The 26,352-nt window shown below is 45.3% G+C and overlaps 1 protein-coding gene and 1 pseudogene across 1 annotated transcript in view; one reads left to right on the top strand and one right to left on the bottom strand.

The window, feature by feature from the left end:
• The window catches only part of LOC135560334 (protein kinase C beta type-like), a 257,240-nt gene that overhangs the window by 77,705 nt on the left and 153,183 nt on the right, over window positions 1–26,352 (top strand). The window lies entirely within an intron of this gene.
• LOC135560361 (protein kinase C beta type-like) overlaps window positions 10,978–26,352 on the bottom strand; it is a 41,565-nt pseudogene continuing 26,190 nt past the window's right edge.

The raw sequence follows: 26,352 nt of genomic DNA, 5'->3' as shown, positions 1-26,352 counted from the left end.
TGGTTACTACATGATTCCATATGTGTTATTTTATAGTGTTGTTCTACAATGTAGAAAATAGTAAAAATTAAAACCTTTGAATGAGTAGGTATGGCCCAACTTTTGACAGGTACTGTATAATCTATAGGGTTAAACCTGTGTGATGTACTCTGGGTTGGTGAGTATCATGGTATATCATCTATAGGGTTAAACCTGTGTGATGTACTCTGGGTTGGTGAGTATCATGTTATATAATCTACAGGGTTAAACCTGTATGATGTACTCTGGGTTGGTGTATTATATCATCTACAGGGTTAAACCTGTATGATGTACTCTGGGTTGGTGAGTTATATCATCTACAGGGTTAAACCTGTATGTTGTACTCTGGGTTGGTGAGTATCAATGGTATTTAATCTATAGGGTTAAACCTGTATGTTGTACTCTGGGTTGGTGAGTATCATGGTATTTAATCTATAGGGTTAAACCTGTATGATGTACTCTGGGTTGGTGAGTATCATGGTATTTAATCTATAGGGTTAAACCTGTATGATGTACTCTGGGTTGGTGAGTATCATGTTATATCATCTATAGGGTTAATTAAACCTGTATGATGTACTCTGGGTTGGTGAGTATCATGTTATATCATCTACAGGGTTAAACCTGTGTGATGTACTCTGGGTTGGTGTGTTATATCATCTACAGGGTTAAACCTGTATGTTGTACTCTGGGTTGGTGTGTTATATCATCTACAGGGTTAAACCTGTGTGATGTACTCTGGGTTGGTGAGTATCATGTTATATCATCTACAGGGTTAAACCTGTATGATGTACTCTGGGTTGGTGAGTATCATGTTATATCATCTACAGGGTTAAACCTGTATGATGTACTCTGGGTTGGTGAGTATCATGTTATATCATCTACAGGGTTAAACCTGTATGATGTACTCTGGGTTGGTGTGTATCATGTTATATCATCTACAGGGTTAAACCTGTATGATGTACTCTGGGTTGGTGAGTATCATGTTATATCATCTACAGGGTTAAACCTGTATGATGTACTCTGGGTTGGTGAGTATCATGTTATATCATCTACAGGGTTAAACCTGTATGATGTACTCTGGGTTGGTGAGTATCATGTTATATCATCTACAGGGTTAAACCTGTGTGATGTACTCTGGGTTGGTGTGTATCATGTTATATAATCTACAGGGTTAAACCTGTATGATGTACTCTGGGTTGGTGTGTATCATGTTATATCATCTACAGGGTTAAACCTGTATGATGTACTCTGGGTTGGTGAGTATCATGTTATATATTCTACAGGGTTAATTAAACCTGTATGATGTACTCTGGGTTGGTGAGTATCATGTTATATCATCTACAGGGTTAAACCTGTGTGATGTACTCTGGGTTGGTGAGTATCATGTTATATATTCTATAGGGTTAAACCTGTATGATGTACTCTGGGTTGGTGAGTATAATGTTATATCATCTACAGGGTTAAACCTGTGTGATGTACTCTGGGTTGGTGTGTATCATGTTATATCATCTACAGGGTTAAACCTGTGTGATGTACTCTGGGTTGGTGAGTATCATGTTATATCATCTACAGGGTTAAACCTGTATGATGTACTCTGGGTTGGTGAGTATCATGTTATATCATCTACAGGGTTAAACCTGTATGATGTACTCTGGGTTGGTGAGTATCATGTTATATCATCTACAGGGTTAAACCTGTGTGATGTACTCTGGGTTGGTGTGTATCATGTTATATAATCTACAGGGTTAAACCTGTATGATGTACTCTGGGTTGGTGTGTATCATGTTATATCATCTATAGGGTTAATTAAACCTGTATGATGTACTCTGGGTTGGTGAGTATCATGTTATATCATCTATAGGGTTAATTAAACCTGTGTGATGTACTCTGGGTTGGTGTGTATCATGTTATATCATCTATAGGGTTAATTAAACCTGTGTGATGTACTCTGGGTTGGTGTGTATCATGTTATATCATCTATAGGGTTAATTAAACCTGTATGATGTACTCTGGGTTGGTGTGTATCATGTTATATCATCTATAGGGTTAATTAAACCTGTGTGATGTACTCTGGGTTGGTGTGTTATATTATCTACAGGGTTAAACCTGTATGATGTACTCTGGGTTGGTGTGTATCATGTTATATCATCTACAGGGTTAAACCTGTATGATGTACTCTGGGTTGGTGAGTATCATGTTATATCATCTACAGGGTTAAACCTGTGTGATGTACTCTGGGTTGGTGAGTATCATGTTATATCATCTACAGGGTTAAACCTGTATGATGTACTCTGGGTTGGTGTGTTATATCATCTACAGGGTTAAACCTGTATGATGTACTCTGGGTTGGTGAGTTATATCATCTACAGGGTTAAACCTGTATGTTGTACTCTGGGTTGGTGAGTATCATGGTATTTAATCTATAGGGTTAAACCTGTATGTTGTACTCTGGGTTGGTGAGTATCATGGTATTTAATCTATAGGGTTAAACCTGTATGATGTACTCTGGGTTGGTGAGTATCATGTTATATCATCTATAGGGTTAATTAAACCTGTATGATGTACTCTGGGTTGGTGAGTATCATGTTATATCATCTACAGGGTTAAACCTGTGTGATGTACTCTGGGTTGGTGTGTTATATCATCTACAGGGTTAAACCTGTGTGATGTACTCTGGGTTGGTGAGTATCATGTTATATCATCTACAGGGTTAAACCTGTATGATGTACTCTGGGTTGGTGAGTATCATGTTATATCATCTACAGGGTTAAACCTGTATGATGTACTCTGGGTTGGTGTATGAGAATCCCTGGAATTCGTTCTGATCGAGGTTCATTATGAACAGTTTGTCTGTAGGAGTCAGTTCCACCGCCATCTTTGTGAACTCTTTATCAAAGTTCCCCGTGTCCCGACGGTTCTTCTGTTAGAGGGAGAAAGGAGAGAGAGGAGGGAGGGAGGGAGGGAGGGGAGGAAGGAGAGAGGGAGGGAGGAGAGGGAGGAGGGAGGAGAGAGCGAGGGTAGGAGAGGGAGGAGGGAGAGGAGGAGGGAGGGGAGGGGAGGAAGGAGAGAGCGAGGGTAGGGGAGGGAGGGAGGGAGGGGGGAGGGAGGAGAGAAGAAGATATGTTGGTTTAATCTGGTTATTGATCTCTGAACAGACAAGCTTATTAATTAGAAACATGACTGAAATTGAGCCTGCTCAGAGAGAGAGGGAGAAAGGAAGGGGGGAGATGGAGAGTGAGTGAGTGAGTAAGTGAGGAAGAAGGAAGAGAAAGTTAAGAGTGACAGGTAAGGAGAGAGATTGTGAAAGCCAATCATCACACAGGTTCTGAGGATGAATTAAAGGAAGAGAGGTGTGCAAACATGACACACCCCTCCCTACGAACTGAGGTGGTACAGCCCCACACCTAAGACAGAACAGACGGACCGCACCAACGTGAAGACGGGGGAGGGGTGCAGCCCCAGAGCAGCTGAGAGCACAATAACAGTAATGTTAATGTTAATGTGAACAGAGACAGAGGACAGAGAGAGCAGCGAGTCTGGACACAAGAGGAGCCAAACTGGCAGACCAGAAGACACAGACCACCCCAGAACAAAGGCACAGACCACCCCAGAACAAAGAGACATAGACCATCCCAGAACAAAGACACAGACCACCCCAGACCAAAAGACACAGACCACCCCAGAACAAAGACACAGACCGACCCAGACCATCCCAGAACAGACAGACATAGACCACCCCAGAACAGACAGACATAGACCACCCCAGAACAGACAGACATAGACCACCCCAGAACAAAGACACAGACCAACCCAGAACAAAGACACAGACCACCACAGACCAAAGGCACAGACCACCCCAGACCAAAGACACAGACCACCCCAGACCAAAGGCACAGACCACCCCAGACCAAAGGCACAGACCACCCCAGACCAAAAGACACAGACCACCCCAGAACAAAGACACAGACCGACCCAGACCATCCCAGAACAGACAGACATAGACCACCCCAGAACAGACAGACATAGACCACCCCAGAACAAAGACACAGACCACCCCAGAACAAAGACACAGACCACCCCAGAACAAAGACACAGACCACCACAGACGAAAGACACAGACCACCCCAGAACAAAGACACAGATCAAAAGACACAGACCACCACAGACCAAAGACACAGACACCCACTGAACAGACAGGATCACCCAGGAGACCAGAGAGACACCAGACACCCACTGAACAGACAGGATCACCAAGGAGACCGGAGAGACACCAGACACCCACTGAACCGACAGGATCCCCCAGGAGACCAGAGAGACACCAGACACCCACTGAACAGACAGGATCCCCCAGGAGACCGGAGAGACACCAGACACCCACTGAACAGACAGGATCACCAAGGAGACCAGAGAGACACCAGACACCCACTGAACAGACAGGATCACCAAGGAGACCAGAGAGACACCAGACACCCACTGAACAGACAGGATCACCAAGGAGACCAGAGAGACACCAGACACCCACTGAACAGACATGATCACCAAGGAGACCAGAGAGACACCAGACACCCACTGAACAGACAGGATCACCAAGGAGACCGGAGAGACACCAGACACCCACTGAACAGACAGGATCACCAAGGAGACCAGAGAGACACCAGACACCCACTGAACAGACATGATCACCAAGGAGACCAGAGAGACACCAGACACCAGACCCACTGAACAGACAGGATCACCAAGGAGACCAGAGAGACACCAGACACCCACTGAACAGACAGGATCACCAAGGAGACCAGAGAGACACCAGACACCCACTGAACAGACAGGATCACCAAGGAGACCAGAGAGACACCAGACACCCACTGAACAGACATGATCACCAAGGAGACCAGAGAGACACCAGACCCACTGAACAGACAGGATCACCAAGGCGACCAGAAAGACACAGACCACCCCAGAACAAAGACACAGACCACCCCAGAACAAAGACACAGACCACCACAGACCAAAGACACAGACCACCCCAGAACAAAGACACAGATCAAAAGACACAGACCACCACAGACCAAAGACACAGACACCCACTGAACAGACAGGATCACCCAGGAGACCAGAGAGACACCAGACACCAGACACCCACTGAACAGACAGGATCACCCAGGAGACCGGAGAGACACCAGACACCCACTGAACAGACAGGATCACCAAGGAGACCAGAGAGACACCAGACACCCACTGAACAGACATGATCACCAAGGAGACCAGAGAGACACCAGACACCCACTGAACAGACATGATCACCAAGGAGACCAGAGAGACACCAGACACCAGACCCACTGAACAGACAGGATCACCAAGGAGACCAGAGAGACACCAGACACCCACTGAACCGACAGGATCCCCCAGGAGACCAGAGAGACACCAGACACCCACTGAACAGACAGGATCCCCCAGGAGACCGGAGAGACACCAGACACCCACTGAACAGACAGGATCACCAAGGAGACCAGAGAGACACCAGACACCCACTGAACAGACAGGATCACCAAGGAGACCAGAGAGACACCAGACACCCACTGAACAGACAGGATCACCAAGGAGACCAGAGAGACACCAGACACCCACTGAACAGACATGATCACCAAGGAGACCAGAGAGACACCAGACACCCACTGAACAGACAGGATCACCAAGGAGACCGGAGAGACACCAGACACCCACTGAACAGACAGGATCACCAAGGAGACCAGAGAGACACCAGACACCCACTGAACAGACATGATCACCAAGGAGACCAGAGAGACACCAGACACCAGACCCACTGAACAGACAGGATCACCAAGGAGACCAGAGAGACACCAGACACCCACTGAACAGACAGGATCACCAAGGAGACCAGAGAGATACCAGACACCCACTGAACAGACAGGATCACCAAGGATACCAGAGAGACACCAGACACCCACTGAACAGACAGGATCACCAAGGAGACCAGAGAGACACCAGACACCCACTGAACAGACAGGATCACCAAGGAGACCGGAGAGACACCAGACACCCACTGAACAGACAGGATCACCAAGGAGACCAGAGAGACACCAGACACCCACTGAACAGACAGGATCACCAAGGAGACCAGAGAGACACCAGACACCCACTGAACAGACAGAATCACCAAGGAGACCAGAGAGACACCAGACACCCACTGAACAGACAGGATCACCAAGGAGACCAGAGAGATACCAGACACCAGACACCCACTGAACAGACAGGATCACCAAGGAGACTCATAAGTCTACAGAACATAGAAAAGTCAACAGACATCCTGAGAGGAGAGAAAATATACAGACCCCGGTACAGACAAGCAACAGACTGATAGACTATGGCATAGACTTAAAGACAGACTGGCAGAGAGACAGACTGTTACATACTGGCAGAGAGACAGACCGTTACAGACTGGCAGAGAGACAGACTGGCAGAGAGACAGACCGTTACAGACTGGCAGAGAGACAGACTGGCAGAGAGACAGACCGTTACAGACTGGCAGAGAGACAGACCGTTACAGACTGGCAGAGAGACAGACCGTTACAGACTGGCAGAGAGACAGACTGGCAGAGAGACAGACTGTTACAGACTGGCAGAGAGACAGACCGTTACAGACTGGCAGAGAGACAGACTGGCAGAGAGACAGACCGTTACAGACTGGCAGAGAGACAGACTGGCAGAGAGACAGACCGTTACAGACTGGCAGAGACAGACCGTTACAGACTGGCAGAGAGACAGACTGGCAGAGAGACAGACTGTTACAGACTGGCAGAGAGACAGACCGTTACAGACTGGCAGAGAGACAGACTGGCAGAGAAACAGACCGTTACAGACTGGCAGAGAGACAGACTGGCAGAGAGACAGACCGTTACAGACTGGCAGAGAGACAGACTGGCAGAGAGACAGACTGTTACAGACTGGCAGAGAGACAGACTGGCAGAGAGACAGACCGTTACAGACTGGCAGAGAGACAGACCGTTACAGACTGGCAGAGAGACAGACTGGCAGAGAGACAGACCGTTACAGACTGGCAGAGAGACAGACTGGCAGAGAGACAGACTGGCAGAGACAGGATGTTACAGACTGGCAGAGGGACAGACCGTTACAGACTGGCAGAGAGACAGACTGGCAGAGAGACAGACCGTTACAGACTGGCAGAGAGACAAGACTGTTACAGACCGACAGACCAGCAGAGTGAGAGAGCTATAGAAGGACATACAGAAAGCCTCAGGAAGAAGAGAGGAACAGAGAGAAGAGAGGAGAGACAGTTTCCAAGAACACTCGCTTATTTCCTACCTTCTGCTCTCCATCTCTCCTCTAGGCCCCTCAGCCCCAGGGGGCCCTGCCCACCCCTCAGCCCCAGGGGGCCCTGCCCACCCCTCAGCCCCAGGGGGCCCTGCCCACCCAGCAGCCCCAGGGGGCCATGCCCACAGCAGTGGACTAGTAGACTGAGTCTGCTTCTCAAGGGGTTTCTATGTGGACTAGTAGACAGTCTGCTTCTCAAGGGGTTTCTATGTGGACTAGTAGACTGAGTCTGCTTCTCAAGGGGTTTCTATGTGGACTAGTAGACAGTCTGCTTCTCAAGGGGTTTCTATGTGGACTAGTAGACTGAGTCTGCTTCTCAAGGGGTTTCTATGTGGACTAGTAGACTGAGTCTGCTTCTCAAGGGGTTTCTATGTGGACTAGTAGACTGAGTCTGCTTCTCAAGGGGGTTCTATGTGGACTAGTAGACTGAGTCTGCTTCTCAAGGGGTTTCTATGTGGACTAGTAGACTGAGTCTGCTTCTCAAGGGGTTTCTATGTGGACTAGTAGACTGAGTCTGCTTCTCAAGGGGTTTCTATGTGGACTAGTAGACTGAGTCTGCTTCTCAAGGGGTTTCTATGTGGACTAGTAGACTGAGTCTGCTTCTCAAGGGGTTTCTATGTGGACTAGTAGACTGAGTCTGCTTCTCAATGCACTTCAATTAAGGTGTGTGTGTGTGTGTGTGTGTGTGTGTGTGTGTGTGTGTGTGTAATGACACAGAGAGCAGTATGCTGGTTGAGACATTAAGGCACCGGGAGGTGAGTTGAGTTATATTATATTATCCAATCAGAAGACAGATTTACACGTACAAGACACACCCCCTCTCCCTACATCGTTACAAACCTCTGTAGGTTTCCTGTAAGACAGCAGATGCTTGAGTGTTAACTCCCCAAGTGCAGATAAGGCCTTTAGCTCAGCCGATACACAAAACAAGATTCAGCCATCATCATCATCATCATCATCATTCTCATTGTAATCCTCCTCCTCATCATCATCATCATCATCCTCAGTCACTCTTGACACAAGAAAGAAAAAAATCCCTTTCCAGTATTTTCCAGTTTGACACATTTAACTGCATGGTAATATAACCAGAACTCTCTTTAAACAGTTACAGAACACGTCCCAACCCCCCGCTACTAATAACCAGTTAACTAGTACTAACTAACCACCCTGGTTAACTAACCAAGTACTAACTAACCACCCTGGTTAACTAACCAAGTACTAACTAACCACCCTGGTTAACTAACCAGGTACTAACTAACCACCCTGGTTAACTAACCAAGTACTAACTAACCACCCTGGTTAACTAAACCAGTACTAACTAACCACCCTGGTTAAGTAACCAAGTACGAACTAACCACCCTGGTTAACTAACCAAGTACTAACTAACCACCCTGGTTAAGTAACCAAGTACGAACTAACCACCCTGGTTAACTAACCACCCTGGTTAACTAACCAAGTACTAACTAACCACCCTGGTTAACTAACCAAGTACTAACTAACCACCCTGGTTAAGTAACCAAGTACGAACTAACCACCCTGGTTAACTAACCAAGTACTAACTAACCACCCTGGTTAACTAACCAAGTACTAACTAACCACCCTGGTTAACTAACCAAGTACTAACTAACCACCCTGGTTAAGTATAAACAACAACATCTCTGTTTGGCAGTGGTCAGATAATTCCTAGACAGCGTCTGAAATCACACCCTATTCCCTATGCAGTGCACTACTTTCTACTGAGCCAGGGTCCTATAGCAGGTCACTGTAGAGGGAATGGGCCCTATAGCAGGTCACTATAGAGGGAATGGGCCCTATGCAGTGCACTACTTTCTACTGAGCCAGGGCCCTATAGCAGGTCACTATAGAGGGAATGGGCCCTATAGCAGGTCACTATAGAGGGAATGGGCCCTATAGCAGGTCACTATAGAGGGAATGGGCCCTATAGCAGGTCACTATAGAGGGAATGGGCCCTATAGCAGGTCACTATAGAGGGAATGGGCCCTATAGCAGGTCACTATAGAGGGAATGGGCCCTATAGCAGGTCACTATAGAGGGAATGGGCCCTATAGCAGGTCACTATAGAGGGAATGGGCCCTCCCTGGTCAATAGCAGGTCACTATAGAGGGAATGGGCCCTATAGCAGGTCACTATAGAGGGAATGGGCCCTATAGCAGGTCACTATAGAGGGAATGGGCCCTATAGCAGGTCACTATAGAGGGAATGGGCCCTATAGCAGGTCACTATAGAGGGAATGGGCCCTATAGCAGGTCACTATAGAGGGAATGGGCCCTGGTCAATAGCAGGTCACTATAGAGGGAATGGGCCCTTATAGCAGGTCACTATAGAGGGAATGGGCCCTCCCTGGTCAATAGCAGGTCACTATAGAGGGAATGGGCCCTCCCTAGTCAATAGCAGGTCACTATAGAGGGAATGGGCCCTATAGCAGGTCACTATAGAGGGAATGGGCCCTCCCTGGTCAATAGCAGGTCACTATAGAGGGAATGGGCCCTCCCTGGTCAATAGCAGGTCACTATGGGGAATGGGCCCTTCCTGGTCAATAGCACGTCACTATAGAGGGAATGGGCCCTCCCTGGTCAATAGCAGGTCACTATAGAGGGAATGGGCCCTCCCTGGTCAATAGCAGGTCACTATGGGGAACGGGCCCTGGTCAATAGCAGGTCACTATAGAGGAACGGGCCCTCCTGGTCAATAGCAGGTCACTATGGGGAATGGGCCCTGGTCTCAGAGCGATATCTAGAGATGTGTGGTCGGACCGGGTTGACAAGACTATTGGAGATGGGCCCTGGTCTCAGAGCGATATCTAGAGATGTGTGGTCGGACCGGGTTGACAAGACCATTGGAGATGAGCCCTGGTGTGTCCGTGTGTTTCCAGTTGCTGTGAATGCTATTCTGAGGTGTGGGGTTGGTTTGGGGCTCTGTGGCACAAAATGGCTGCCGTGTGTCTCCCCGTAACGGAGGACACTGGACCCTGAACTCTGACCCTGCTTTGGCACAGTTTGACAGTAACGTAACATGGTGTGTGAGGTGGTGGTGGTGGTGACAGTACCAAGGAGGCCTCCCTCGTTGTAATAGCAACGACGTTAACATTTCATAACAGTTCTACATCCCTAAATCAATACAAAACAAAACAACACAATACCCTGATTGATCATTAAACAGTAAGAAAGTCGATCAGTTCGATCCGTCGGTCAATATTGGTCCCAGTAACAGTTGGGAGGTCATTTGATTGGTTGATGGTGGGAATGTAACCTCATTGATTTGCTTTATCGATTAGTTGAAAATCGATCGATTCAGCATTTTTTTTTGTTGTTGTAGGATTTCATACACCTTGGGACCTTCTGTTCTGTTTTGAGTAGAAGTTGTCTTTAACCACTGATCAGAGGTCAGATCTCCGTAATGGTTCAGGTTAAGACTAGGGGCATGGGGAATCTGATCCTAGATCTGTGTTTAGGTTAGAACAGAACAGTAGATATGGGTAGGGACTAGGCTATGTACCAATTCTCTCCCCTTCCTCCCAAAGTACACACTTCCTCACTTGAAAGGAAATGAGTGGTAAATGGAAACTCTAATCCAGGTTAACACCAATAATGTGTTTTTACATTTGTATTTATTTAAAAAAAAAATGTATTTAATCTTTATTTAACTAGGAAAGTCAGTTAAAGAACAAATTATTATTTACAATGACGACTCCCCCCCCCCCGGCCAAAACCCGGGCGACGCTGGGCCAATCGTGCGCCGCCCTATAAGGACTCCCAATCACGGCCGGATGCGACACAGCCTGGATTCGAACCAGGCACTGTAATGACGCTTCATGCACTGAGATGCCATTAGACGGCCGCGCCACTCAGGAGGAGTGAACAAGTGCTCAAGAGGGAGGAGAGACAACTGGGATACACCCTTTGGTCTTAAACTATATCCTGGTGATGAAATGATATGAGATCTGGAAGAGGGGCAGGAGCTAATGCAGCGCTGTGATGGGTCAGTCCATGTCGGGGTACTCTGGGTTAACGAATGAGAATCCCTGGAACTCTTCCTGGTCCAGGTTCATGATGACCTCCTGGTCGGGGGGGGTCAGGACGGGGGGGTGGCGTGTAAAGAAACGATCAAAGTTCTCTGCTTCGCGACCGCACTGTGGAGGGAGGGGGAGAGAAGAGGGATGGATGGGATGAATTAAAACACACAGGAGGAGAAACACGAGATACAATGAAGTAGATGGAGTCATCCAGTCCTTATCCACAACATAATATAATGAAGTAGATGGAGAGTCATCCAGCCCTCATCCACAACATAATATAAATATAATGAAGTAGACGGAGAGTCATCCAGTCCTCATCCACAACATAATACAATGAAGTAGATGGAGAGTCATCCAGTCCTCATCCACAACATAATACAATGAAGTAGATGGAGTCATCCAGTCCTCATCCACAACATAATATAAATATAAATTAAGTAGATGGAGTCATCCAGTCCTCATCCACAACATAATATAAATACAATGATGTAGATGGAGTCATCCAGTCCTCATCCACAACATAGTATACATATAATGAAGTAGATGGAGAGTCATCCAGTCCTCATCCACAACATAATATAAATATAATGAGGTCCTCATCCACAACATAATATAAATATAATGAAGTAGACGGAGAGTCATCCAGTCCTCATCCACAACATAATATAAATATAATGAAGTAGATGGAGTCATCCAGTCCTCATCCACAACATAATATAAATATAATGAAGTAGATGGTGTCATCCAGTCCTCATCCACAACATAATATAAATATAATGAAGTAGATGGAGTCATCCAGTCCTCATCCACAACATAATATAAATATAATGAAGTCCTCATCCACAACATATTATAAATATAATGAAGTAGACGGAGAGTCATCCAGTCCTCATCCACAACATAATATACATATAATGAAGTAGATGGAGTCATCCAGTCCTCATCCACAACATAATATAAATATAATGAAGTAGATGGAGAGTCATCCAGTCCTCATCCACAACATAATATAAATATAATGAGGTCCTCATCCACAACATAATATAAATATAATGAAGTAGACGGAGAGTCATCCAGTCCTCATCCACAACATAATATAAATATAATGAAGTAGATGGAGAGTCATCCAGTCCTCATCCACAACATAATATAAATATAATGAAGTAGACGGAGAGTCATCCAGTCCTCATCCACAACATAATATAAATATAATGAAGTAGATGGAGTCATCCAGTCCTCATCCACAACATAATATAAATATAATGAAGTAGATGGAGAGTCATCCAGTCCTCATCCACAACATAATATAAATATAATGATGTAGATGGAGAGTCATCCAGTCCTCATCCACAACATAATATAAATATAATGAAGTCCTCATCCACAACATAATATAAATATAATGAAGTAGATGGAGAGTCATCCAGTCCTCATCCACAACATAATATAAATATAATGAAGTAGATGGAGTCATCCAGTCCTCATCCACAACATAATATAAATATAATGAAGTCCTCATCCACAACATAATATAAATATAATGAAGTAGATGGAGAGTCATCCAGTCCTCATCCACAACATAATATAAATATAATGAAGTAGATGGAGAGTCATCCAGTCCTCATCCACAACATAATATAAATATAATGAAGTAGACGGAGAGTCATCCAGTCCTCATCCACAACATAATATAAATATAATGAAGAAGATGGAGTCATCCAGTCCTCATCCACAACATAATATAAATATAATGAAGTAGATGGAGAGTCATCCAGTCCTCATCCACAACATAATATAAATACAATGAAGTAGATGGAGTCATCCAGTCCTCATCCACAACATATTATAAATATAATGAAGTAGATGGAGTCATCCGGTCCTCATCCACAACATAATATAAATACAATGAAGTAGATGGAGTCATCCAGTCCTCATCCACAACATAATATAAATATAATGAAGTCCTCATCCACAACATAATATAAATATAATGAAGTAGACGGAGAGTCATCCAGTCCTCATCCACAACAGAATATAAATATAATGAAGTCCTCATCCACAACATAATATAAATATAATGAAGTAGACGGAGTCATCCAGTCCTCATCCACAACATAATATAAATATAATGATGTAGATGGAGAGTCATCCAGTCCTCATCCACAACATAATATAAATATAATGAAGTAGATGGAGAGTCATCCAGTCCTCATCCACAACATAATATAAATATAATGAAGTAGATGGAGAGTCATCCAGTCCTCATCCACAACATAATATAAATATAATGAGGTCCTCATCCACAACATAATATAAATATAATGAAGTAGATGGAGTCATCCAGTCCTCATCCACAACATAATATAAATATAATGAAGTAGATGGAGAGTCATCCAGTCCTCATCCACAACATAATATAAATATAATGAAGAAGATGGAGTCATCCAGTCCTCATCCACAACATAATATAAATATAATGAAGTAGACGGAGAGTCATCCAGTCCTCATCCACAACATAATATAAATATAATGAAGTAGATGGAGTCATCCAGTCCTCATCCACAACATAATATAAATATAATGAAGTAGATGGAGTCATCCAGTCCTCATCCACAACATAATATAAATATAATGAAGTAGATGGAGAGTCATCCAGTCCTCATCCACAACATAATATAAATATAATGAAGTAGATGGAGTCATCCAGTCCTCATCCACAACATCATATAAATATAATGAGGTCCTCATCCACAACATAATATAAATATAATGAAGTAGACGGAGAGTCATCCAGTCCTCATCCACAACATAATATAAATATAATGAAGTAGATGGAGTCATCCAGTCCTCATCCACAACATAACATAAATATAATGAAGTAGACGGAGAGTCATCCAGTCCTCATCCACAACATAATATAAATATAATGAGGTCCTCATCCACAACATAATATAAATATAATGAAGTAGACGGAGAGTCATCCAGTCCTCATCCACAACATAATATAAATATAATGAAGTAGATGGAGTCATCCAGTCCTCATCCACAACATAATATAAATATAATGAAGTAGATGGTGTCATCCAGTCCTCATCCACAACATAATATAAATATAATGAAGTAGACGGAGTCATCCAGTCCTCATCCACAACATAATATAAATATAATGAAGTAGATGGAGTCATCCAGTCCTCATCCACAACATAATATAAATATAATGAAGTAGATGGAGAGTCATCCAGTCCTCATCCACAACATAATATAAATATAATGAAGTAGATGGAGAGTCATCCAGTCCTCATCCACAACATAATATAAATATAATGAAGTAGATGGAGAGTCATCCAGTCCTCATCCACAACATAATATAAATATAATGAAGTAGATGGAGAGTCATCCAGTCCTCATCCACAACATAATATAAATATAATGAAGTAGATGGAGAGTCATCCAGTCCTCATCCACAACATAATATAAATATAATGAAGTAGATGGATAGTCATCCAGTCCTCATCCACAACATATTATAAATATAATGAAGTAGATGGAGAGTCATCCAGTCCTCATCCACAACATAATATAAATATAATGAAGTAGATGGAGAGTCATCCAGTCCTCATCCACAACATAATATAAATATAATGAAGTAGACGGAGTCATCCAGTCCTCATCCACAACATAATATAAATATAATGAAGTAGATGGAGAGTCATCCAGTCCTCATCCACAACATAATATAAATATAATGAAGTAGATGGATAGTCATCCAGTCCTCATCCACAACATAATATAAATATAATGAAGTAGACGGAGAGTCATCCAGTCCTCATCCACAACATAATATAAATATAATGATGTAGATGGAGAGTCATCCAGTCCTCATCCACAACATAATATAAATATAATGAAGTAGACGGAGAGTCATCCAGTCTTCATCCACAACATAATATATATAATGAAGTAGATGGAGTCATCCAGTCCTCATCCACAACATAATATAAATATAATGAAGTAGACGGAGAGTCATCCAGTCCTCATCCACAACATAATATAAATATAATGAAGTAGACGGAGAGTCATCCAGTCCTCATCCACAACATAATATATATAATGAAGTAGATGGAGTCATCCAGTCCTCATGACTCAGTCCCCACTCCAGGACCTTAAAATGCTTCTTACGAAGCCACTCCTTCGTTGCCCGGGCGGTGTGTTTGGGATCATTCTCATGCTGAAAGACCCAGCCACGTTTCATCTTCAATGCCCTTGCTGATGGAAGGAGGTTTTCACTCAAAATCTCCCGATACATGGCCCCATTCATTCTTTCCTTTACACAGATCAGTCGTCCTGGTCCCTTTGCAGAAAAACAGCCCAAAAGCATGATGTTTCCACCCCCATGCTTCACAGTAGGTATGGTGTTCTTTGGATGCAACTCAGCATTCTTTGTCCTCCAAACACGATGAGTTGAGTTTTTACCAAAAAGTTATATTTTGGTTTCATCTGACCATATGACATTCTCCCAATCCTCTTCTGGATCATCCAAATGCTCTCTAGCAAACTTTAAACGGGCCTGGACATGTACTGGCTTAAGCAGGGGGACACGTCTGGCACTGCAGGATTTGAGTCCCTGGCGGCGTAGTGTGTTACTGATGGTAGGCTTTGTTACTTTGGTCCCAGCTCTCTGCAGGTCATTCACTAGGTCCCCCTGTGTGGTTCTGGGATTTTTGCTCACCATTCTTGTGATCATTTTGACCCCACGGGGTGAGATCTTGCGTGGAGCCCCAGATCGAGGGAGATTATCTTGTATGTCTTCCATTTCCTAATAATTGCTCCCACAGTTGATTTCTTCAAACCAAGCTGCTTACCTATTGCAGATTCAGTCTTCCCAGCCTGGTGCAGGTCTACAATTTTGTTTCTGGTGTCCTTTGACAGCTCTTTGGTCTTGGCCATAGTGGAGTTTGGAGTGTGACTGTTTGAGGTTGTGGACAGGTGTCTTTTATACTGATAACAAGTTCAAACAGGTGCCATTAATACAGGTAACGAGTGGAGGACAGAGGAGCCTCTTAAAGAAGAAGTTACAGGTCTGTGAGAGCCAGAAATCTTGCTTGTTGGTAGGTGACCAAATACTTATTTTCCACCATAATTTGCAAATAAATTCATTAAAAATCCTACAATGTGTTTTTCTGGATTTTTTCCCCTCATTTTGTCTGTCATAGTTGAAGTGTACCTATGATGAAAATTACAGGCCTCTTCTCATCTTTTTAAGTGGGAGAACTTGCACAATTGGTGGCTGATTAAATACTTTTTTGCCCCACTGTATATGTATATATATATATATATATAGAGAGAGAGATAGGTTATATAGGTTAGACTCACAGCTTTGGGTTTGAAGGGCGGCTGGACTTCCTTGTTCTCCAGTTTGTCCCAGTCCATGTAACGGAAGAAAGCGTGTTCCTTTATATCCCTCTCCCCCTCCGGACCACAGCCCAGACGCTTCCCTGGGTGCTTAGTCATCAACTAGAGACAGGAGTCAGAGGTCAGAGTGTGTGTGTGAGAGAGAGAGAGAGATAGAGAGTGTAAGTGTGTGTGTGTGTGTGTGTGTGTGTGAGAGAGAGAGATAGAGAGTGTAAGTGTGCGTGTGTGTGTGTGTGTGTGTGTGTGTGTGTGTGAGAGAGAGATAGAGAGTGTAAGTGTGTGTGTGTGTGTGTGTGTGTGTGTGTGTGTGTGTGTGTGTGTGTGTGTGTGCGAGAGATAGAGAGTGTAAGTGTGTGTGTGTGTGTGTGTGTGTGTGAGAGAGAGAGTGTAAGTGTGTGTGTGTGTGTGTGAGAGAGAGCGAGAGATAGAGAGTGTGTGTGTGTGTGAGAGAGAGCGAGAGATAGAGAGTGTAAGTGTGCGTGTGTGTGTGTGTGTGTGTGTGTGAGAGAGATAGAGAGTGTAAGTGTGTGTGTGTGTGTGTGTGTGTGTGTGTGTGTGTGTGTGTGTGTGTGTGTGTGTGTGTGTGTGTGCGAGAGATAGAGAGTGTAAGTGTGTGTGTGTGAGAGAGAGCGAGAGATAGAGAGTATGTGTGTGTGTGAGAGAGAGCGAGAGATAGAGAGTGTAAGTGTGTGTGAGAGAGAGCGAGAGATAGAGAGTGTAAGTGTCTCACCCCTTTGCAGATGGCGACAGCCTCCTTGGACATGGACTTGGGGTAGGAGACGTGATGCTCCATGATGGACTGAAACAACTCATCCTCGTCCTCACCATCGAACGGAGGCTGGGGAGGGACACACAGAGCGCCACTGAGAGGACACCGCTGACATTCTGCACTACGTACTGTAAGACGATGTACCGAGACAAATATCACAGACACACACACACACACACACACACACACACACACACACACACACACACACACACACACACCTACCTGTCCAGCCAGCATCTCGTAGAGCAGAACTCCAAAGGCCCACCAGTCCACGGACTTCCCATAGGGCTGGTACGCAATGATCTGGAGGGGGGAGGAGAGAGGGATGAGATAGGAGGAGGATAGAGGACTAAGGGGGAGGAGAGAGGGATGATATAGGAGGAGGATAGAGGACTAAGGGGGAGGAGAGAGGGACGAGATAGGAGGAGGATAGAGGACTAAGGGGGAGGAGAGAGGGATGACATAGGAGGAGGATAGAGGACTAAGGGGGAGGAGAGAGGGACGAGATAGGAGGAGGATAGAGGACTAAGGGGGCAGGAGCAAGTGATGAGATAGGAGGAGGATAGAGGACTAAGGAGGAGGATAGAGGACTATCCTGTCTGGGTAGTGTCTCCTGACCCCTCCTGTCTCAGCCTCCAGGATTTATGCTGCAGTAGTTTATGTGTCGGGGGGCTAGGGTCAGTTCGTTATATCTGGAGGGGCCACAGTACTTCTCCTGTCCTATTCGGTGTCCTGTGTGAATTTAAGTGTGCTCTCTCTAATTCTCTCTTTCTCTCTTTCTTTCTCTCTCTCGGAGGACCTGAGCCCTAGGACCATGCCTCATGACTACCTGACATGATGACTCCTTGCTGTCCCCAGTCCACCTGGCCGTGCTGCTGCTCCAGTTTCAACTGTTCTGCCTTATTATTATTGGACCATGCTGGTCATTTATGAACATTTGAACATCTTGGCCATGTTCTGTTATAATCTCCACCCGACACAGCCAGAAGAGGACTGGCCACCCCTCATAGCCTGGTTCCTCTCTAGGTTTCTTCCTAGGCTCTGGCCTTTCTAGGGAGTTTTTCCTAGCCACCGTGCTTCTACACCTGCATTGCTTGCTGTTTGGGGTTTTAGGCTGGGTTTCTGTACAGCACTTTGAGATATCAGCTGATGTACGAAGGGCTTTATAAATACATTTGATTTGATTTTGATTTGAGGACTAAGGGGGGTGAGGAGAGGAGAAAGAAGAGGATAGGGAGTTGAAGAACAAAAGCGATCATTACCTCAGGAGCGATGTAGTCTGGGGTCCCACAGAAGGTCTTGGTGGTGACACCGTCTAACATGTTCTCTTTGCACATCCCAAAGTCAGCGATCTTAATGTGTCCTTCTGCATCCAGCATGACGTTGTCCAGTTTCAGATCCCTAGGAGAGGTACACAGAGACAGACTATCTTAATGTGTCCTTCAGCATCACGTTGTCCAGCTTCAGATCCCTAGGAGAGGCACACAGAGACAGACTATCTTAATGTGGCCTTCTGCATCCAGCATGACGTTGTCCAGCTTCAGATCCCTAGGAGAGGCACACAGAGACAGACTATCTTAATGTGTCCTCCAGCATGACGTTGTCCAGCTTCAGATCCCTAGGAGAGGCACACAGAGACAGACTATCTTAATGTGTCCTTCAGCATCACGTTGTCCAGCTTCAGATCCCTAGGAGAGGCACACAGAGACAGACTATCTTAATGTGTCCTCCAGCCTGACGTTGTCCAGCTTCAGATCCCTAGGAGAGGCACACAGAGACAGACTATCTTAATGTGTCCTTCAGCATGACGCTGTCCAGCTTCAGATCCCTAGGAGAGGCACACAGAGACAGACTATCTTAATGTGTCCTTCAGCATCACGTTGTCCAGTTTCAGATCCCTAGGAGAGGCACACAGAGACAGACTATCTTAATGTGTCCTTCAGCATCACGTTGTCCAGCTTCAGATCCCTAGGAGAGGCACACACACACACGTTAAACCTACATACACACGTTACACACACATAAACACACACAGACATATTAAACATACACTATATATATACAAAAGTATGTGGACACCCCTTCAAAATGCATTTGGTTGTTTCAGCCACACCGCTGTTGCTGACTGGTGTATAAAATTGAGCACAGCATTTCAATCTCCATAGACAAACATTGGCAGTAGAATGGCCTTACTGAAGAGCTCAGTGACTTTCAACGTGGCACCGTCATAGGATGCCACCTTTCCAACAAGTCAGTTTGTCAAATGTCTGCCTTTCTAGAGCTTGACAAGCTAAATGCCTTCTATGCTTGCTTCGAAACAAGCAACACTGAACCATGCGTGAGAGCACCAGCTGTTCCTGTGAAATGCTTACTTACGAGCCCTTTTCCCAACAACGCAGAAACAAGCAACACTGAACCATGCGTGAGAGCACCAGCTGTTCCTGTGAAATGCTTACTTACGAGCCCAACAACGCAGAGTTAAAAAAGTAAGACAAATTTGCAAACAAAAAATAACAAAGGAAATAGAGACACAATAATGAGACTATGTACAAGGAGTACAAGTACCGAGTCAATGTGCAGGGGTATGAGGTTGTTGAGGTAATATGTAACTAGGCAAGTCAGTTAAGAACAAATTCTTATTTACAATGACGGCCTACCCCGGCCAAACCCGGACGACGCTGGGCCAATTGTGCGCCGCCCTATTAGGACTCCCAATCACGGCCGGTTGTGATACAGCCTGGAATCGAAACCAGGGTCTGTAGTGACGCCTGTAGCCCTGAGATGCAGTGGCTTAGACTGCAAATCTAGGCAAATCGTTTCAGTCTCCTGAGGGGGAAGAGGCGTCGCCCGTTTCCACTGACTGTGTTAGTGTGTTTGGACCACGACAGACCATTAGGGATGTGGATGCTGAGGCTCCACTACAACAGGTTGATGCTCGGCCCTCTGTTTCCCCTAGTCCACGATCAGCTCCGTTTGTCTTGCTGACAAACATCCACAAGACAGACCATTAGGGATGTGGATGCTGAGGCTCCACTACAACAGGTTGATGCTCGGCCCTCTGTTTCCCCTAGTCCACGATCAGCTCCGTTTGTCTTGCTGACAAACATCCACAAGGCCATTAGGGGGGATGCGGAATACCACACGTAACAAACATGGAGTAAAACAGTCACTCACCGGTAAACGATGCCTTTGGAATGGAGGAAGAGGAGGCCGATGGAGATCTCTGCAGCATAGAAACTACACACACACACACGCACACACACACACACACACACTGAGTTAGACCAGGTACAGGAGTGTGTGTGTGTGTTGTGTGTGTGTGTGTTGTGTGTGTGTGTGTGTGTGTGTGTGTGTGTGTGTGTGTGGTGTGTGTGTGTGTGTGTGGTGTGTGTGTGTGTGTGTGTGGTGTGTGGTGTGTGTGTGTGTGTGTGTGTGTGTGTGTACTCACACAGCGTGGGGTTCCTTGAACTTGCCGACCTGCTGGATCTGATACATGAGGTCTCCTCCGTTGATATACTCCATCACAAAATATAGCCTGTCCTGGAGAGAGCGAGAGAGAGAGAGAGAAACTCCATCACAAAATATAGCCTGTCCTGGAGAGAGAGAGAGAGAGAAACTCCATCACAAAATATAGCCTGTCCTGGAGAGAGAGAGAGAGAGAAACTCCATCACAAAATATAGCCTGTCCTGGAGAGAGAGAGAGAGAGAAACTCCATCACAAAATATAGCCTGTCCTGGAGAGAGAGAGAGAGAGAAACTCCATCACAAAATATAGCCTGTCCTGGAGAGAGAGAGAGAGAGAGAAACTCCATCACAAAATACAGCCTGTCCTGGAGAGAGAGAGAGAGAGAAACTCCATCACAAAATATAGCCTGTCCTGGAGAGAGAGAGAGAGAGAGAAACTCCATCACAAAATATAGCCTGTCCTGGAGAGAGAGAGAGAGAGAGAGAGAGAGAGAGAAACTCCATCACAAAATATAGCCTGTCCTGGAGAGAGAGAGAGAGAGAAACTCCATCACAAAATATAGCCTGTCCTGGAGAGAGAGAGAGAGAGAAACTCCATCAAAAAATATAGCCTGTCCTGGAGAGAGAGAGAGAAACTCCATCACAAAATATAGCCTGTCCTGGAGAGAGAGAGAGAGAGAAACTCCATCACAAAATATAGCCTGTCCTGGAGAGAGAGAGAGAAACTCCATCACAAAATATAGCCTGTCCTGGAGAGAGAGAGAGAGAGAAACTCCATCACAAAATATAGCCTGTCCTGGAGAGAGAGAGAGAGAGAGAGAGAGAGAAACTCCATCACAAAATATAGCCTGTCCTGGAGAGAGAGAGAGAGAGAGAGAGAGAAACTCCATCACAAAATATAGCCTGTCCTGGAGAGAGAGAGAGAGAGAGAAACTCCATCACAAAATATAGCCTGTCCTGGAGAGAGAGAGAGAGAGAGAGAGAGAGAGAGAAACTCCATCACAAAATATAGCCTGTCCTGGAGAGAGAGAGAGAGAAGAAACTCCATCACAAAATATATCCTGTCCTGGAGAGAGAGAGAGAGAAAACTCCATCACAAAATATAGCCTGTCCTGGAGAGAGAGAGAGAGAGAAACTCCATCACAAAATATAGCCTGTCCTGGAGAGAGAGAGAGAGAGAGAGAAACTCCATCACAAAATATAGCCTGTCCTGGAGAGAGAGAGAGAGAGAGAGAGAGAGAGAGAAACTCCATCACAAAATATAGCCTGTCCTGGAGAGAGAGAGAGAGAGAGAAACTCCATCACAAAATATAGCCTGTCCTGGAGAGAGAGAGAGAGAAACTCCATCACAAAATATAGCCTGTCCTGGAGAGAGAGAGAGAGAGAAACTCCATCACAAAATATAGCCTGTCCTGGAGAGAGAGAGAGAGAGAGAGAGAGAGAAACTCCATCACAAAATATAGCCTGTCCTGGAGAGAGAGAGAGAGAGAGAGAGAAACTCCATCACAAAATATAGCCTGTCCTGGAGAGAGAGAGAGAGAGAGAGAAACTCCATCACAAAATATAGCCTGTCCTGGAGAGAGAGAGAGAGAGAGAGAGAGAGAGACTCCATCACAAAATATAGCCTGTCCTGGAGAGAGAGAGAGAGAGAGAAACTCCATCACAAAATATAGCCTGTCCTGGAGAGAGAGAGAGAAAAACTCCATCACAAAATATATCCTGTCCTGGAGAGAGAGAACTCCATCACAAAATATAGCCTGTCCTGGAGAGAGAGAGAGAAACTCCATCACAAAATATAGCCTGTCCTGGAGAGAGAGAGAGAGAGAAACTCCATCACAAAATATAGCCTGTCCTGGAGAGAGAGAGAGAGAGAGAGAGAGAAAACTCCATCACAAAATATAGCCTGTCCTGGAGAGAGAAAGAGAGAGAGAGAAACTCCATCACAAAATATAGCCTGTCCTGGAGAGAGAGAGAGAGAGAACTCCATCACAAAATATAGCCTGTCCTGGAGAGAGAGAGAGAGAGAGAAAACTCCATCACAAAATATAGCCTGTCCTGGAGAGAGAGAGAGAAACTCCATCACAAAATATAGCCTGTCCTGGAGAGAGAGAGAGAGAAACTCCATCACAAAATATAGCCTGTCCTGGAGAGAGAGAGAGAGAGAGAGAAGAAACTCCATCACAAAATATAGCCTGTCCTGGAGAGAGAGAGAGAGAGAGAACTCCATCACAAAATATAGCCTGTCCTGGAGAGAGAGAGAGAGAGAGAGAAACTCCATCACAAAATATAGCCTGTCCTGGAGAGAGAGAGAGAGAGAAACTCCATCACAAAATATAGCCTGTCCTGGAGAGAGAGAGAGAGAAACTCCATCACAAAATATAGCCTGTCCTGGAGAGAGAGAGAGAGAGAGAGAGAGAGAGAGAAACTCCATCACAAAATATAGCCTGTCCTGGAGAGAGAGAGAGAGAGAGAGAGAGAGAGAGAGAGAAACTCCATCACAAAATATAGCCTGTCCTGGAGAGAGAGAGAGAGAGAGAGAAACTCCATCACAAAATATAGCCTGTCCTGGAGAGAGAGAGAGAGAGAGAAACTCCATCACAAAATATAGCCTGTCCTGGAGAGAGAGAGAAACTCCATCACAAAATATAGCCTGTCCTGGAGAGAGAGAGAGAGAGAAACTCCATCACAAAATATAGCCTGTCCTGGAGAGAGAAAGAGAGAGAGAGAAACTCCATCACAAAATATAGCCTGTCCTGGAGAGAGAGAGAGAGAGAAACTCCATCACAAAATATAGCCTGTCCTGGAGAGAGAGAGAGAAACTCCATCACAAAATATAGCCTGTCCTGGAGAGAGAGAGAGAGAGAGAGAGAGAGAGAGAAACTCCATCACAAAATATAGCCTGTCCTGGAGAGAGAGAGAGAGAGAGAGAGAAACTCCATCACAAAATATAGCCTGTCCTGGAGAGAGAGAGAGAGAAACTCCATCACAAAATATAGCCTGTCCTGGAGAGAGAGAGAGAGAGAAACTCCATCACAAAATATAGCCTGTCCTGGAGAGAGAGAGAGAGAAACTCCATCACAAAATATAGCCTGTCCTGGAGAGAGAGAGAGAGAGAAACTCCATCACAAAATATAGCCTGTCCTGGAGAGAGAGAGAGAGAGAGAAACTCCATCACAAAATATAGCCTGTCCTGGAGAGAGAGAGAGAGAGAGAGAGAGAGAGAAACTCCATCACAAAATATAGCCTGTCCTGGAGAGAGAGAGAGAGAGAAACTCCATCACAAAATATAGCCTGTCCTGGAGAGAGAGAGAGAGAGAGAGAGAAACTCCATCACAAAATATAGCCTGTCCTGGAGAGAGAGAGAGAGAGAGAGAAACTCCATCACAAAATATAGCCTGTCCTGGAGAGAGAGAGAGAGAGAAACTCCATCACAAAATATAGCCTGTCCTGGAGAGAGAGAGAGAAACTCCATCACAAAATATAGCCTGTCCTGGAGAGAGAGAGAGAGAGAAACTCCATCACAAAATATAGCCTGTCCTGGAGAGAGAGAGAGAGAGAGAGAGAGAAACTCCATCACAAAATATAGCCTGTCCTGGAGAGAGAGAGAGAGAGAGAAACTCCATCACAAAATATAGCCTGTCCTGGAGAGAGAGAGAGAGAGAAACTCCATCACAAAATATAGCCTGTCCTGGAGAGAGAGAGAGAGAGAGAGAAACTCCATCACAAAATATAGCCTGTCCTGGAGAGAGAGAGAGAGAGAGAGAGAGAGAAACTCCATCACAAAATATAGCCTGTCCTGGAGAGAGAGAGAGAGAGAAACTCCATCACAAAATATAGCCTGTCCTGGAGAGAGAGAGAGAGAGAGAGAGAAACTCCATCACAAAATATAGCCTGTCCTGGAGAGAGAGAGAGAGAGAGAAACTCCATCACAAAATATAGCCTGTCCTGGAGAGAGAGAGAGAGAGAGAGAAACTCCATCACAAAATATAGCCTGTCCTGGAGAGAGAGAGAAACTCCATCACAAAATATAGCCTGTCCTGGAGAGAGAGAGAGAAACTCCATCACAAAATATAGCCTGTCCTGGAGAGAGAAAGAGAGAGAAAAACTCCATCACAAAATATAGCCTGCCCTGGAGAGAGAGAGAGAGAAAACTCCATCACAAAATATAGCCTGTCCTGGAGAGAGAGAGAGAGAGAAAATAGAGAGAGAGAGAGAGAGAGAAACTCCATCACAAAATATAGCCTGTCCTGGAGAGAGAGAGAGAGAGAGAGAGAGAGAGAGAGAGAGAAACTCCATCACAAAATATAGCCTGTCCTGGAGAGAGAGAGAGAGAGAAACTCCATCACAAAATATAGCCTGTCCTGGAGAGAGAGAAACTCCATCACAAAATATAGCCTGTCCTGGAGAGAGAGAGAGAGAAAACTCCATCACAAAATATAGCCTGTCCTGGAGAGAGAGAGAGAGAGAAACTCCATCACAAAATATAGCCTGCCCTGGAGAGAGAGAGAGAGAAACTCCATCACAAAATATAGCCTGTCCTGGAGAGAGAGAGAGAGAGAAACTCCATCACAAAATATAGCCTGTCCTGGAGAGAGAGAGAGAGAGAAACTCCATCACAAAATATAGCCTGTCCTGGAGAGAGAGAGAAAGAGAAACTCCATCACAAAATATAGCCTGTCCTGGAGAGAGAGAGAGAGAAACTCCATCACAAAATATAGCCTGTCCTGGAGAGAGAGAGAGAGAGAGAAACTCCATCACAAAATATAGCCTGTCCTGGAGAGAGAGAGAGAGAGAGAGAGAGAGAGAGAGAGAGAGAAACTCCATCACAAAATATAGCCTGTCCTGGAGAGAGAGAGAGAGAGAGAGAAACTCCATCAACAACAACACCCCTTCAAGCAGACCCCGAGAGCTGGAGGTGGAGAGAGATATCTGCACTCTGGACTGTGGTGAGACAACTTCAACAGGAGAAAGAGCAGGAGAATTACAGAGCACTAGAGGAGAGGATCAGACTGCTGGAGGAGAGGGTGAGAACGATGACGTGTGACAGAGAACAACCCATTAGAGAGCTGGCCACCCCCGCAGAGAGGCCAGCAGAACAACCCATTAGAGAGCTGGCCACCCCCGCAGAGAGGCCAGTAGAACAACCCATTAAAGAGCTGGCCACCCCCGCAGAGAGGCCAGTAGAACAACCCATTAGAGAGCTGGCCACCCCCGCAGAGAAGCTAGTAGAACAGTCCACCTCATACCCTGACCAACGTCTCCACAACACAGCAGGACAGTCCACCTCATACCCTGACCA

This window comes from Oncorhynchus nerka, linkage group LG15, assembly GCF_034236695.1.
Source record: "Oncorhynchus nerka isolate Pitt River linkage group LG15, Oner_Uvic_2.0, whole genome shotgun sequence".
Taxonomy (NCBI): domain Eukaryota; kingdom Metazoa; phylum Chordata; class Actinopteri; order Salmoniformes; family Salmonidae; genus Oncorhynchus; species Oncorhynchus nerka.
The sequence above is the reverse complement of the archived record's forward strand: the minus strand, read 5'-3'. Positions and strand labels throughout refer to the sequence as shown.